At 40.5% G+C, this 14,028-nt stretch overlaps 1 protein-coding gene across 1 annotated transcript in view; it reads left to right on the plus strand.

Moving 5' to 3' along the window:
* Window positions 1–373: 373 nt before the first annotated feature.
* The window catches only part of LOC138949151 (uncharacterized), a 65,384-nt gene continuing 51,729 nt past the window's right edge, over window positions 374–14,028 (plus strand). Inside the window, exons 1-2 of the mRNA XM_070320914.1 lie at window positions 374–423; window positions 732–784. The gene's annotated coding sequence lies outside the window, so the exon portion shown is untranslated. The remainder of the gene's footprint in view (window positions 424–731; window positions 785–14,028) is intronic.

Consider the following 14,028-nt stretch of genomic DNA (forward strand, 5'->3'; position numbering starts at 1 on the left):
CCCTTTTTAGCTCGTATGAGTTTTTTCGGTCGATTTTAAGTCTGGAACGTTGTTTTTGTGAATTTCATTTTGGGGGGTGCCTGTGTTGTAGGCTGTCCAGACACTACCTTATGTAAAACCAATCTTTTTGCTGAATAGGGTAGGGAAATGGATAGCCTTTGTAGTCATATAACTGGTTTTACAATAAACGGTCTCATCACAAAGATCTGCACTCTAACGCATCTGCCTAGTTATGATGACGCGTAGTATAGAACAACTGCATGACTCCTCCCAGCTGCAACGAAAGTCGATCCGAACCTAAACTCGAGGGAACAGTTCCCCACCCGTTATCAGCGGCGGTGACACATTGCGAATCTGTAACGCAGCGTGTCTTCTGGCCGTATCAAATACCCAGCAGAACACGGGTTGGTTTCAGTCGATGTGGTGAGAGCCCGTGACGATAAAAGGGGTCACTATTGTTTGTTCTACTCAATAGTCAGATGACTGATGACCAGTCGGACCTGTCTGTTAGTTGTTATATTAATGGCGCGTAACGGTAGGTTGATCAGTCTGTGAGTTGTTATATTAATTAGATTCATCACCATGCTGATGTTGGCTACCTATCACTAAGAAGAAGAAGACTGAGATGTAGCTCGCTTGGCCAAAGTCAGTCAACCGTTTACTATTCTGACCACTTATCTTTGTAATTCGAAATTGTGTTGGTGGATGTTGTTGTGGTGTTTACTTTTCAGTTTTGGAAGTACTATTTCGTCGTGCGTCGCAACCCATCTGTCAAAAGTACGCGGTATGGTGGATTTTCTTGGAATTTTATTTGTGTGTGTGTGTGTGTTAGTGTTAGCGTGTGTGTGTGTGTGTGTGTGTGTGTGTGTGTGTGTGTGTGTGTGTCTCTGTCTGTCTGTCTGTCTGTCTGTCTGTCTGTCTGCCTGTCTGTGTTTTTTTCTCATTATTTCTTTAAAACGATCGGTCCGTAGATTTTCTAGTCATCAGTGGTGATGAAAGCGGGACTGACAGGGAGAGGGAAAAATCGACGATACTGTGTACGGATCTGATTTCTTTAAACGAGGATATATTAGCCATGAGATGTGTTTGTTTCGTTTGTTGCTTGAGTCAAACCCGTCCTTGAATGCTACTGAGTACATGTACTGACACAGTCGGTTGTGGTCGCAGCGATTGCATGACAAGCAGGGTCTGTCCCTGCATCGGATCACATACCCGGTGTTTTTCTTGCGCAAATCTCGACAACAGCTCCAAGCGCTCGACAAACACCTGTCCCTCTCCACTCTTTGTTTGCAGTCTCCACGTTTTGGAGATATAAGTGGCTCTTGCGTCTGTATGTGCTATAATTCACTTTTTGATGTATTTGCTGGGCTGAACATTTGACATTCAAACGTATATCATCTTTTTTCTGATTTAATATTGTGGGGCGTTCAATCAAATGACATTCATCCATTCAATCACAATGTTCTTTCGGTCACTCTATCCGAATTCTACCTTTCGTAACGTGCAGAACATTTCAATTATGTTTTGAAAATACAATTATTATATCACAGAAATTAGGTGTTTAGGCCCTATTTTGTGCTCTTGTTTCTGGTCCTATCACCCCTTGAATGTATACAGGGAAAATGCAATCAAAAACTACTATTACTTTTAGAAGGGGTAGACTCCAGTTAAGTTAATTAGGTTACCAAATAATACTCGGTTTGGCTCGCTGCTGTGTCCACTGAGGAAACATTTCGGTGTAGGTGTCCCTCACACTTTTCATGGCCCACTAATTTGGACCAATATTTTTGATACCCACTGGGAAAGGGTGTGTAACGTCTACGTACTAGACACCCGCGAAATGAATTCGATCATGACAGAATGTGTGTGTGTGTGTGTGTGTGTGTGTGTGTGTGTGTGTGTGTGTGTGTGTGTGTGTATTTGTTGGTGTGGGTGAGTGTGTAGAGCGATTCCGAGAAAACCACAGAACAAATATTTATTGAAACTTTACATACAAATTCTTCCAAATGATATCCCCTCAATTTGTGTTCTATTTTTCCATAAATATCTTTGATGACGTCATGGTGTTTACTAAAAATTTGAGGCATCCCGGTCACGCCCTCATTTTTTGATCAAATTACTTGAAATTTTGGTCAAGCAATCTTCGACGAAGCCAGGACTTTTGAATTGCATTTCAGCTTGGAATCTTTTTCTTCTTTTTTTTAATTTTTAAAAAATTCTTTTATATACACATAAACACAACATAACATACAGTATACACAGAATTTATCAACATAAGATATGATTGTCTTAGCGCATACACACGCACATACCTAGACAAGACACATACATTGACAGTAGGGTGGGTTGTTGAAAAGACATGGGGGGGGGGGGTAACTGAGGTGGGGGGGGGGGGGGGGGTAGGTGGGGACGGTGGTCACACTTTAGCCTCCAAGTATACATGGGGTTTGATTTATATAGGCATAAAAGTACTGTATAACATGTTATGAATAAATGGAACAGGGGGTATCACATTAAAAAATGTTCATACAAAATCAATCAATACAATTATCCTATGGCATCAATGAAAAAAGTGTCTATATAAACACCAATCCTTTGCAAATTTACCATAATAATTATTTACACTAGCATTATACTTTTCGATCAAAAACCTTTGTTTAACATTGAGCACAGTCCACTCTCCTCCAACAACGTTGTGTTCTTCAGCGACGCAAAGTCAGTCCTGCAGGCCTTAGACACTGCCAGAGACAAAGAACTGAATGACCTGTCATCCGCCTTGACCTCCCTGTGCAGAGCCCACACAGTCGTGCTGCAATGGGTCCCCTTTCACTGCAACATACTAGGCAACGAAGCCGCAGATACTCTGGCAAAGGAGTCCACTACGAAGGACCAGAATGACAGATCAACCACCTTCAAAGAAGCCAAGACATCATCAAGACCAAGCAACACAAAAAGTGGTTGCAGCAGCACCCACACTACAACAAAAACGACGCCTTTCACCTGCTCACAAGGTCTGAGCAGGTCCTCATATTTAGGCTGCGGACAGGCCACAACCGAATGAACCACCACCTTTTCACCAAGTTCAGAATTGGCCAGTCAGACCAGTGCCCTTGTCAAACAAGAAGCATGACAACGGAACACCTGCTGCAGACTTGCCCACTACACGATGGCCTCAGGAGCCAGATCTGGGCGGAGGCGACCACGGTGCAAGGGAAGCTCTATGGCAGTCTGGACGACCTACAGCGCACGGCAACATTTGCGCGGAGAACCGGCGTTTCCATCTGAGTGATCGACAAGAAGAAGAAGAAGAAGATCTATGCAAATATGTACATTATAATACAGACGCTCTGAAGCAAAATCACTCAAGGAGATGGGGACACATTTGCATGCAAAATGCTTATAATGTTTGAAACATCTCTCCAGAAAGGATTCTGAACTCGTTGCATCAATATGTTTCCAAACTCACCTCCTCTCTTGTGAATGTTATGTATTTCCATAGAAATGAAAAAAATAACAAAAACTTATCATCCGGGTCTTGTAAACTCATAAACAGATGAGTTAACTTAGACAGCGCCAAACTCTTAATAACTGTTATTTTTCCAAAGGGGGTACGTTAAATTTCTTCTGGACCAGGACCTGAACAAATTCTCAATTTCTACCAATTTATGTTCATAATTAAGGGGCATAATGTCATCTAAGTTGACTGAAAAAACAATACCAAGAACTTAAATGTTACAGGGTTCCAACTGAGCCTAAGTTCCGGCATAAATTTAATATTACAATTTTTATGTGAGCCTATCCAGACTGCCGTGGAATCTTAAAAATTAATTGATGAGTTTGGTCAGTAAAAATCTCAAATTTATATTTAAAATTAAAATTGTAGTAATCGATCCAAACATGATTTCATAATAATAATAATAATAATAACTGGACATGTTTAAGTGCCTAACTTATGGCTCTAGGCCCTTTACAAAAGAACATATACAGAAAAGAACAATTAAATGTACGACCTACATAAAACAATTAACCATACGGACAAAAATCATCACATGTACTGTTCACACAATATTCATATATGCCATACACACTATATATACACACATGCCCAGCGAACACTTTCAACAATCATGGCAACTTTGTGGGAGAGGAGTATGTGCAGAAATAGAATGGAAAAGGCATTAGGCCGGGTTGGTGTAATATTGTGTGAAAAAGAATGTTTTCAACTGTTGTTTGAAAGAGCTGAGAGAGGTGCAGTGTCTGACAGAGAAACGAAGAGAGTTCCAGAGTGGTGGTGCAGCACAACAGAAGGTTCTTGCTCCGTGCAGCTTCCTGTTGAAGCGCTCAACTTTTAATAGCCAGGGCCCGTATGCTTGTGGGGGAAGTACGCGACAACTCCCGAAGTTTTGAGTGACATCGGAAGTACTTGCCTCACTTTCGTATGCATGGGCCGGAAGAAAGGCTTACTTCGAAGCAAAGCGAGAAAGTAACTGAGGGTAGTTTGCGACTACTCCCAAAGTTTTGAGCGACATCGGAAGTACATCCTCACTTTCGCATGCATGGGACGAAAAAAGAGCTTACTTTGGAAGCAAACTAGGAAGTAAGTGAGGGTAATTGTACTACAGCGAGACCCAGGAGTACAAACGCTACTTCCAAAGTTTCTCAGTGCAAAAGGTTCAGGACTTTTCTTCGGTTTTTCATATCAAACCGAGCTAACGCAAATGAAAGTCCCAAACAGAGAAAATAAAAGGAAAAGGCGTATCTCGTGCGTGCATTTCGTGCAAATTTCCCTGAATACAAACCACCCAGCTTTGACTTTTGTTCGTTCTGGGTCACTGGCCACCACTCTTTCATCCCCTGTGTTTCTATGTGCATGGGCGTTGTTGTGTGTATGTGTGAGTGTGCGTGTGTGTTTGTGTGAGAGTGTGCGTGTGAGAGTGTGCGTGTGCGTGTGTGTGTGTGTGTGTGTGTGTGAGAGAGTGTGTGTGTGTGTGTGTGTGTGTGTGTGTGTGTGTGTGTGTGTGTGTGTGTGTGTGTGTGTGTGTGTGTGTGTGTGAGAGAGAGAGAGAGTGTGTGTGTGTGTGTTTGTGTGTGGGTGTGTGTGTGTGCGTGCGTGCATGTGTAATTGTGCGTCTGTTTATTCATTCGTTTGTTTGCGTGCACGCGCGCACATGTATGTGTGGGGGGGAGGGGTGTGTGTGTGTGTGTGCGCGCGTGTGTGTATGTGTTTGTATGTATTTTTGCCTGCCTGCCTGTGTGTGCGTGCGTGCGGGTATAATTGTGCGTTTGTTTGCGTGCGCGTGTGTGTGTGTGTGTGTGTGAGTGTGCGTGCATGTGTGTGTGTGTTCGACGGTGTGTGTGTGTGTGCACCCTCCACCATCCCCCCTTACCACACACTATTATGAGCTGAATATTTGTGCCTCGATATTTTATTGATGTTCTTACGTTTTATGTTGTTTATTATGATTCACCACACCCGAGTTTCTCGTAATTGAGATAATACAGTGTTCTATGTCTATGTCTAACACACATGCACACACGCGCGGAGGCTAAACAAATCCAATCTTGACTTTCAACTTTATATAAACATACATCCTGTTCACAATTAACGAGGACAAACAAAATTTACAAATACCAAAGTACAACAATTTATCTTTTGTAACAAAATCGGACACACATTTTCCCAATTAATATGAAAGTCACTGAACTTATCTTCTTTTCACTACACCTTATATCTTGATTCCCCAAACACTGATTGATTTCTGCCTTTTCAAATTTACCAGTAACCCAAACGTTCGCTCTAACCAACCTATTTTGCCCAAAACAGTTTTACTGATACACAATCATTAAAAAAAGAAGAGGTTTAACATAACCGACTTCGCTACCACATAAACAAAAAATGTTTTATTTTCCCCAACATTCTGGTCAATAAAATCATTATTATAGACAGTCATTCAATTTCAAGACAATCATCACAGCTTTGAACCGACCCTTTCGTTCAACCAGGCAGAAGCAACAACTATAGTAAAAGCTACAGCGCGATCAACGTTCGCCCATTTGCGAACTCGCGATGAGATTTGTTTCCTCTGGTCACCAAGCCTACCGTTTACAAACGCATGCGCACTAATTGGGATTCACCCAATTTTCTCGACCTTCGGCGAAGGTGGCGAGCTTTCAAACCATCACGACTGAATAACTATGGCATTCCATTTGTCAAATAATTATTTGGATACTTTTTCATGTTTTTTTCACCAGTTTTAGCTAAATAATCATTATTTAGAAGCTTATGTGCTAAATAAGTAATTGTTTATAAACAATGTAAAACAATTCTAAATAATTTTTTGTTTACGTAAACCATTCATTATTTACCTAAACAATTAATTGTTTACGTAAATAATTCATTGTTTACGTAAATAATGATTATTGTTTACGTAAACATTATATTATTTAGACGTATTTTACATTGTTTGTAAACAATCAGCAATGTTGCTAAATAAATCATTATTTACGTAAACAATGAATTATTTACGTAAACAATGAATTGTTTAGCCAACACATTTTCCATTATTTTTCTGATAAATAATGTTTGGAGATACCTTGTATTGAATTATAGTATACACACAAAGAAAAAAAAATGAAGCTTAGAAGTCAATTCTTGATTCCCCTAAATAATGAAAACTCCTTTCCCTAAACAATGAATTGTTTAGGGAAAGCAGTTTTCATTATTTAGCGAATCTGCTAAATAATGCATTATATAGGTAAACAATGATTTATTTAGCAACTGCTCACTTTATCCACCCAAAAAATATTATTTTGTGAAATAAGTGATTATTTGTGTAAACAATACATTATTTACGTAAACAATGAATTATTTACGTAAACAATGAATTATTTACGTAAACAATGAATTGTTTAGGTAAACAATGAATGGTTTACGTAAACAAAAAATTATTTAGAATTTTTTTACATTGTTTATAAACAATTACTTATTTAGCACATGAGCTTCTAAATAATGATTATTTAGCTAAAACTGGTGAAAAAAAACATGAAAAAGTATCCAAATAACTATTTGACAAACGGAATGCCATAAATAACTCATATTACATCTTTTCATCACGCATTTTTCACACGAGTTGCATGGTGCAGTGGTTACGGATTCGGAATTTCGATCTGCCGCTCTGGGTTCAAGTGCCGCTGGGAGCAAAATTTTGTTTTAATTTTTTTTTTATTAATCTTTTTCTTTATAGGCCTCAATTGCATTCAGGCTGCAACAACCGGTTTTTGTCTCTGTGTTCATTTTTTTTTAATTGCGTAAAGAAACTTTTCTATTCTTTCACAAAAAATCCAATCTTGACTTTCAACTGTACATTAATATAAAAAGCAGGAAAAAAGAACAGAAAAAAAGATCAATAAAGACGGATGCTCCCCGATAACAAAAAAAACAACAACAAAGAAACAAAAAAAAGAGAGTCAAAAAAGCTGCCTGCATGCAACTGAGTTTTTTTTTTTAAAGGAGAAAAAAAGTTCAACATAATCATTTATTTTTCTCCCTAACATTCAGGTCGACAAAGTCATTGTCATAGCTAGGCAGTCATTCGATTCCAAGACAATCATCACAGGTTTGAACCGACCCTTTCGTTTAACCATTCAAAAAACAACAGCAATAACGCTGTTAGTACTACAGCGCGCTCAACGTTCGCCCTTTTGAACTCGCGATGAGACTTGTTTCTTCTGGTCGCCAAGCTTACCGTCAACAAACGCATGTACTAGTTGGGATTCCCCCAATTTTCGCGACCTTGACCGAATACTCTCGAGGTCAGCACTACGGCGTTCATGCATAGGGAACAGTTAGAAAGTTAACTTCGGGAGTTCCCACTTTCAAAAGAGCCCTCTACTTCCAGTGTTTCTGACTTCCAGTTCATGCATACGGGCCCTGGTGTCAGCAGATGATCTGAGTGTGCGTGATGGGGTGTATATGTGCAGGAGTTCAGAAAGGTACTGAGGGGCACTTCCTGAGAAGACCTTGAAACACAGACAAGCGACTTTGTACTTGATACACTGTTCCACCGGCAGCCCGTTCTTACTTATTCTTTAACTAGCAGTTAAGCCCGGCTTCGCCCGGGAGTAAGCGGAGCCCTGTAGCAATTTAAGACGCTCGCTATATATCACTGGCATGATGTGCTTGCTACAGGTGAACAGTAGGCACTGAACTGGTCTTGCACCATATAGGCTGTATTCAATAAATGGGAGGTCCATAATCTGAGAAAGGAAACAATGAATCAAGAAACTAAAACCCAGGTGCACATCTGCGGCACCTAGGGAGTGTACGTGCACACTATCTTGTTCCTGCCTCTTGCCATCTCAGAGGTATGGCGACCACAGACAAAAAAGAGTTATCTCCCTTACCTTCCAGAAATTTTCGGAACTGTCCAGTTAATTTTTCATTCTTCATTTCTTCCCCTCATAGGAGCAATAGCAAGTCTCTAATATCACTGGCATGATGTGCTTGCTACAGGTGAACAGTTATCTCCCTTACCTTCTAGAAATTTCCGGAACTGTCCAGTTAATTTTTCATTCTTCATTTCTTCCCCTCATAGGAGCAATAGCAAGTCTCTAATATCACTGGCATGATGTGCTTGCTACAGGTGAACAGTAGGCACTGAACTGGTCTTGCACCATATAGGCTGTATTCAATAAATGGGAGGTCCATAATCTGAGAAAGGAAACAATGAATCAAGAAACTAAAACCCAGGTGCACATCTGCGGCACCTAGGGAGTGTACGTGCACACCATCTTGTTCCTGCCTCTTGCCATCTCAGAGGTATGACGACCACAGACAAAAAAGAGTTATCTCCCTTACCTTCTAGAAATTTCCGGAACTGTCCAGTTAATTTTTCATTCTTCATTTCTTCCCCTCATAGGAGCAATAGCGAGTCTCTAATATCACTGGCATGATGTGCTAGCTACAGGTGAACAGTAGGCACTGAACTGGTCTTGCACCATATAGGCTGTATTCAATAAATGGGAGGTCCATAATCTGAGAAAGGAAACAATGAATGAAGAAACTAAAACCCAGGTGCACATCTGTGGCACCTAGGGAGTGTACGTGCACACTATCTTGTTCCTGCCTCTTGCCATCTCAGAGGTATGGCGACCACAGACACACACACACACAGACAGACAGACACTCTCTTTTATGTATATGTATAGACATTTCCTGCATCAAACAATTTATAGATATGCCATGTTTTCTCTGATAATGTAGTTACAATTGAAGAAAATAGGTTAACTAGGCACTACGATCGCATGTTTCGCGGAGACGTGCTGGACCTGTTTCAGTCTCCGGGTTTAGGCTAGCAAAGCCTTAGTACATGTAGTCTCGGTGTTGGCTGTTTTGTTGTGTTTTGTTAGTGTTGATCTTTTAGACAGTATGCCTTTCTCGTGAACACTGTTCGGCTCACCATCTAAGATCTTGCCAGGCTTTTACATGGAATATGAAATTGGTCACATAAGAAATAGCAAACACACTGTCTGCTTGCTGTGGTTAGTTGGAATTTGTTAATGACTTAATTTCACACAAAAAGAAGAAGAAAAAAGCCACTGGTTACTTTTACCCAAGTAAATCATCAAAGTATTTCAACTGTTCACTGAGATCGCCCAAGCGGTTAATTCGAGGTATGTGACCAAAATAATGGAGGGATGGTCTTATCCAATGTATAATCCTGTCCAGATCTGGGTTGATGAACCACACTGTTGACACGAAACTGATTGTGCCTTTTATAACGGCCCTTGATTGAGTCCGAACTCGACTTCGCGAAGACTTTTTACCGAAAACTCAGTGCTAAAGCTTCGTGTGGCTAGCTTCGCGAAGTATACTTCGCGTAGTCGACTTCGTCCAGTTAAGGACAGGTTTAAACCGATCAACGACAGAGTCGATTACACTGAGCAGAGCTCTGTAATATTGTTCATTTCATCAAGCCAAGCGACATGCACTTGTTTTGGTCTGCCAGCGATTAGCACACTTGGCGGTTGCTATGGCAATAACTAACCATCGGGTCACTCAGGCATGATTTATTCTGTGGGCAGCTGTGACTGCGAGTATATGAGCACGTTGCTTGTATTGATTGCAGATTGTTTTGTTTTTAATTATTATTGGAGAGTGCTTCTGCCGATTATATCCATGTGTGACGCATTGTCGGTCGAAAGAATGTATCGGTTTATAGGAATAAGTTGTTAAAGGCACAGTAAGCCTCCCGTAAACCATCACAGATACTGTCAGGCTTTTACACACAGTACAAACACCCTTCCATTTGAACGCTCACCAAACGGGAATATCCTGGGTGCCCTCCGTAAAGAGCGAGCAATTTTCAAAGAATGTATCTTTGCGTGGTTTATCTTACCCCTGTGATCAAGTTTCCCTTTTTCACAATGTAGTCGTCAGTTAGTACTTTGAATGCGACTCGATGTGAGCTTATCTGCAGTAGCACGTTATTAAGTACCTCTGACTATGCACGAAACAAACGACTGTGGTTCACAAGAACTCTAGCGATGGCTTTTGACTGTTCAGAGGAACTGGCGATAGGTATAAACCGTCGTCTGCTACAAGAACCACGACCTTGCGTGACCCTGCTTCCGGGCTTTTCTTTTTTCAAACTTTCAAAACTTCGAATTGTACTGATCTTGTCTTGATGAAAAAAGAATTCTTTTATGATTTCAGAATGTTTGTGTAACAAGCTGTCAATTTATTATTAAGATTTTAAAAGTTAGGTCTAGCGCCAAAACGCACCACGGTCCGATTGTCTCTGACACTCTCTCCGCAAAATTAATTCTTTGAAAATTGCTCGCTCTGTACGTAGGGCACCTAAGATGTTCCCGTTTGGTGAGCGTTCAAATTGAAGGGTGTTTGTACTGTGTGTAAAAGCCTGACAGTATCTGTGATGGTTTACGGGAGGCTTACTGTGCCTTTAACTATTCGCTGCATCTACCGATTATATACACATGGTAATCTACAGATGTTTTCGCTGAAATCAGTCTTTATGTTATCCGCGTCAAAGGTGAAGTTATGAAGCTTGTGTTTTTTTCATAATCCAGACCGAAAACATTCTGTTACTTGTGTATTTTGAGCACACGTGGTATCTACAGACTATGTCTCAGTTTACATGGTTATCACCGTGTTTGAAACTAGTTACATTTAGGTCTATATCACAGTAAAATGAAGAAGGTTCTAAACACTTTGTTTGTTAATTCAAATCTTACTATAAATCTTGATCGCCTTCAAAAGAAATCTTTTCTGGGAGTTCGTCCCGGAATAAAACATTCAGAGTAAATGCACTGTATAGTTAGTAGTGTTTGTCCCGAACATTCTTTACGTCCACACACTTGATAAGGACGTGTTCAATACTCCAAGGTTCATCGCGTCCAAGACAGAAGGTAGGTATATATTTATACAACATTGTTTTCAAATTCTTAATGCACTGATTTTTTTTTTAATCTGCACTCTAAAACTATCCTTTTGAAGTTGAAGTTCATTCAAATAAAGAGAAATTATGGTCGCTGTGTATTTTTTCTTTCTTTTTTTAAACAGAGGTTGTGCGCCACGAAAACAGTGTTCGCTCAAGACAACGCCTATTGCAAGAAAAATACGTACACTTCATGTAAAAAATAAGTTGTAAAGAAAGGTTCACACAATGATTCGTTATCAGGAAAACTGTTTTGTACACCAAATTTCTTTCAAAGTGTCTAGTTCTCTCGATTTACATTATTGAAAATTGCTGAAAGTAATTGAAACAGACTATAGTTTTTGAAAAAGACATTAGCGTATTTTTAGGTTTATGAACAATTCTGTATGATGCTAGAAATGGCTTTCCCAATCTAACGTATGAAAGAAGCCATTGTTATTCAGCGAATAAAGACATTTTCCCAATTGCAGTGGTTCAGTTGTTTGTAAAACCACTTGATGAACATTGTTGCGAAAACAAATTCGAACATCTTATGACTTCATGAGTTTATAACGTTAGCATTTTATCGAAAACTAGATGGTGACTGACATCGCTCAAAATGGCGTCTGAAGTAGCGAGGTTGGTGTGTTTCATCTGCATTTTGGAGCCTTTCGCACACTCTGGTGCTAATGTAAGTGATCAAGACGGCAAGATTAACGAACGAACCACCAAGAAATCGTATTTTCAGCAGGGCGCACTCTATTTCTCAAGTCATGTTGATCCTGACTTTTTTTTGCAGACAAAATATTCATTAAATTGCGGTGTTCCTCGAGGCCGATGTCTGCTCTTTAATCGTATGTCAGTTTTTAACACCAAAAACAACGCAAAAGACACGTTCCAACTGCCTTAAGGTGAAAGCGTGTTATTTTGTCTTCCTGTTTTTGCGATTTTCCACCAGAGCTTTTCTAAGCTTGTTTATGTCTACAGAATGGCGGGTCTTTCCCCCTCAACAGGTATGAATAGGATTCTGAATCAGTTAGTTTAAGTTAGCTGTTGCTTTTCGGGTCCAAATCAGGCCATAATAGGCCAAATCAGGACCCCTTCTGAATCAGTGACGTCACTGTGACCAATATGAAGGTATGAATAGGATCCTGAATCAGTGACGTCACTGTGACCAATATGAAGGTATGAATGGGATCCTGGATCAGTGACTTCACTGTGATCATTATGAAGGGGACAGGGAAGGACGGCGCCGTTTTAAGAGAGACATGTGTTGAGCTGTTTTTACTGAACCGTGACGTTTTGTGTATTTTGTGTAGTACAAGCTCTGCAGGTTTAAGTGTTTTTGGAGGTGACGAAGTGTAACACCGGCGAGAAGGTGACAGCTGGTATGTAGAGGTTTTGAAACGGCTTTACACCATGCGAGAACCCTGTTGTATGGAGACTTAAAACACGTTCAACAACGTTCACAGAGATATAGCAAAAGAGAGAGAGACGGAGAGACAGACAGACAGACAGAGAGAGATAGCGAGAGACAGAGAGAGACAGATGGACAGACAGAGAAACACAGAGAGAGACGGAGACAGAGAGTGATGATCTCGAGAGAGACAGACAGTCAGACAGCAAAGAACGGGTTTCTTCATTCCTTCACATCCTTCCTTCCATCCTTTCATCTCTCGAACTGTCATCATGTATTTATTTATTTATTTATTGTCAACGCAGAAGGGTGTGACTGTATTTTGTCAAGGTTGAATCAGCACACTTTCTGACCCTCAGGCTGACACATTTATTCGCATCGTGAGATTCTCTGTGCCGTTGTGCGCTGAAATTAGTCACTACCTGTAGCAGCAGTAGACCTCTACCTGCATGCCGCGATAGTAATGTAAAGACTTCCTCGTGATAATTCTCTGGTCAGCCGATAAGAAATGCACCTGTCATCTCTGTGTGGCCATTTTTCCTGATGTTTAACCAATGGTAGAGAGAGAGAGAGAGAGAGAGAGAGAGAGAGATATATATATATATATATATATATATATATATATATATCATATCAGAGCAGTTTTTTTATTAATGAAGATAATGGCATAAGCTTCCATTGTGCTTTTTGACATTCACAGCCCATGCTCATGAGACAGACGGACGGACGGACAGACAGCGACAGAAAGGCATGGGCCACAAGTCAAATAAAACTTTGTGAAACCTTGTGACACTTCTCTTCTCTTGTGAAAATGTTCTCACTGAGCCGTGGCGAGCGGGCCCATGAACTACAAATAGAACGAACAAACCTGATTCATAAAACCGTCGGTGGGCCTTTTTTACGTTGGAACGGTGCATTGAAAGGAGACTAGCTGATTTGGGTGTAGACAGGGTGTAGAGGATTTTTGTTGGCCGGAATATAAGAACAGAGGAGAATGTGAGGGGCTGGGTGGGGGGATAACTAAAGTGTTTGTGGTGTCAGACTGCAAAAAAAGAAAGCGAGGGTGTGGCTTGCGGCTTGGGGTGTGTTGTGGTTTTGCATCCATGCAGTGCTCTTGTTGGGGTAGTTTTGGTGACACAGAGCTGCCCTTATGGGGTCTCAGTCCTGTGTGTTATT

Source organism: Littorina saxatilis, linkage group LG15 (genome assembly GCF_037325665.1).
Source record: "Littorina saxatilis isolate snail1 linkage group LG15, US_GU_Lsax_2.0, whole genome shotgun sequence".
NCBI classification, from domain to species: domain Eukaryota; kingdom Metazoa; phylum Mollusca; class Gastropoda; order Littorinimorpha; family Littorinidae; genus Littorina; species Littorina saxatilis.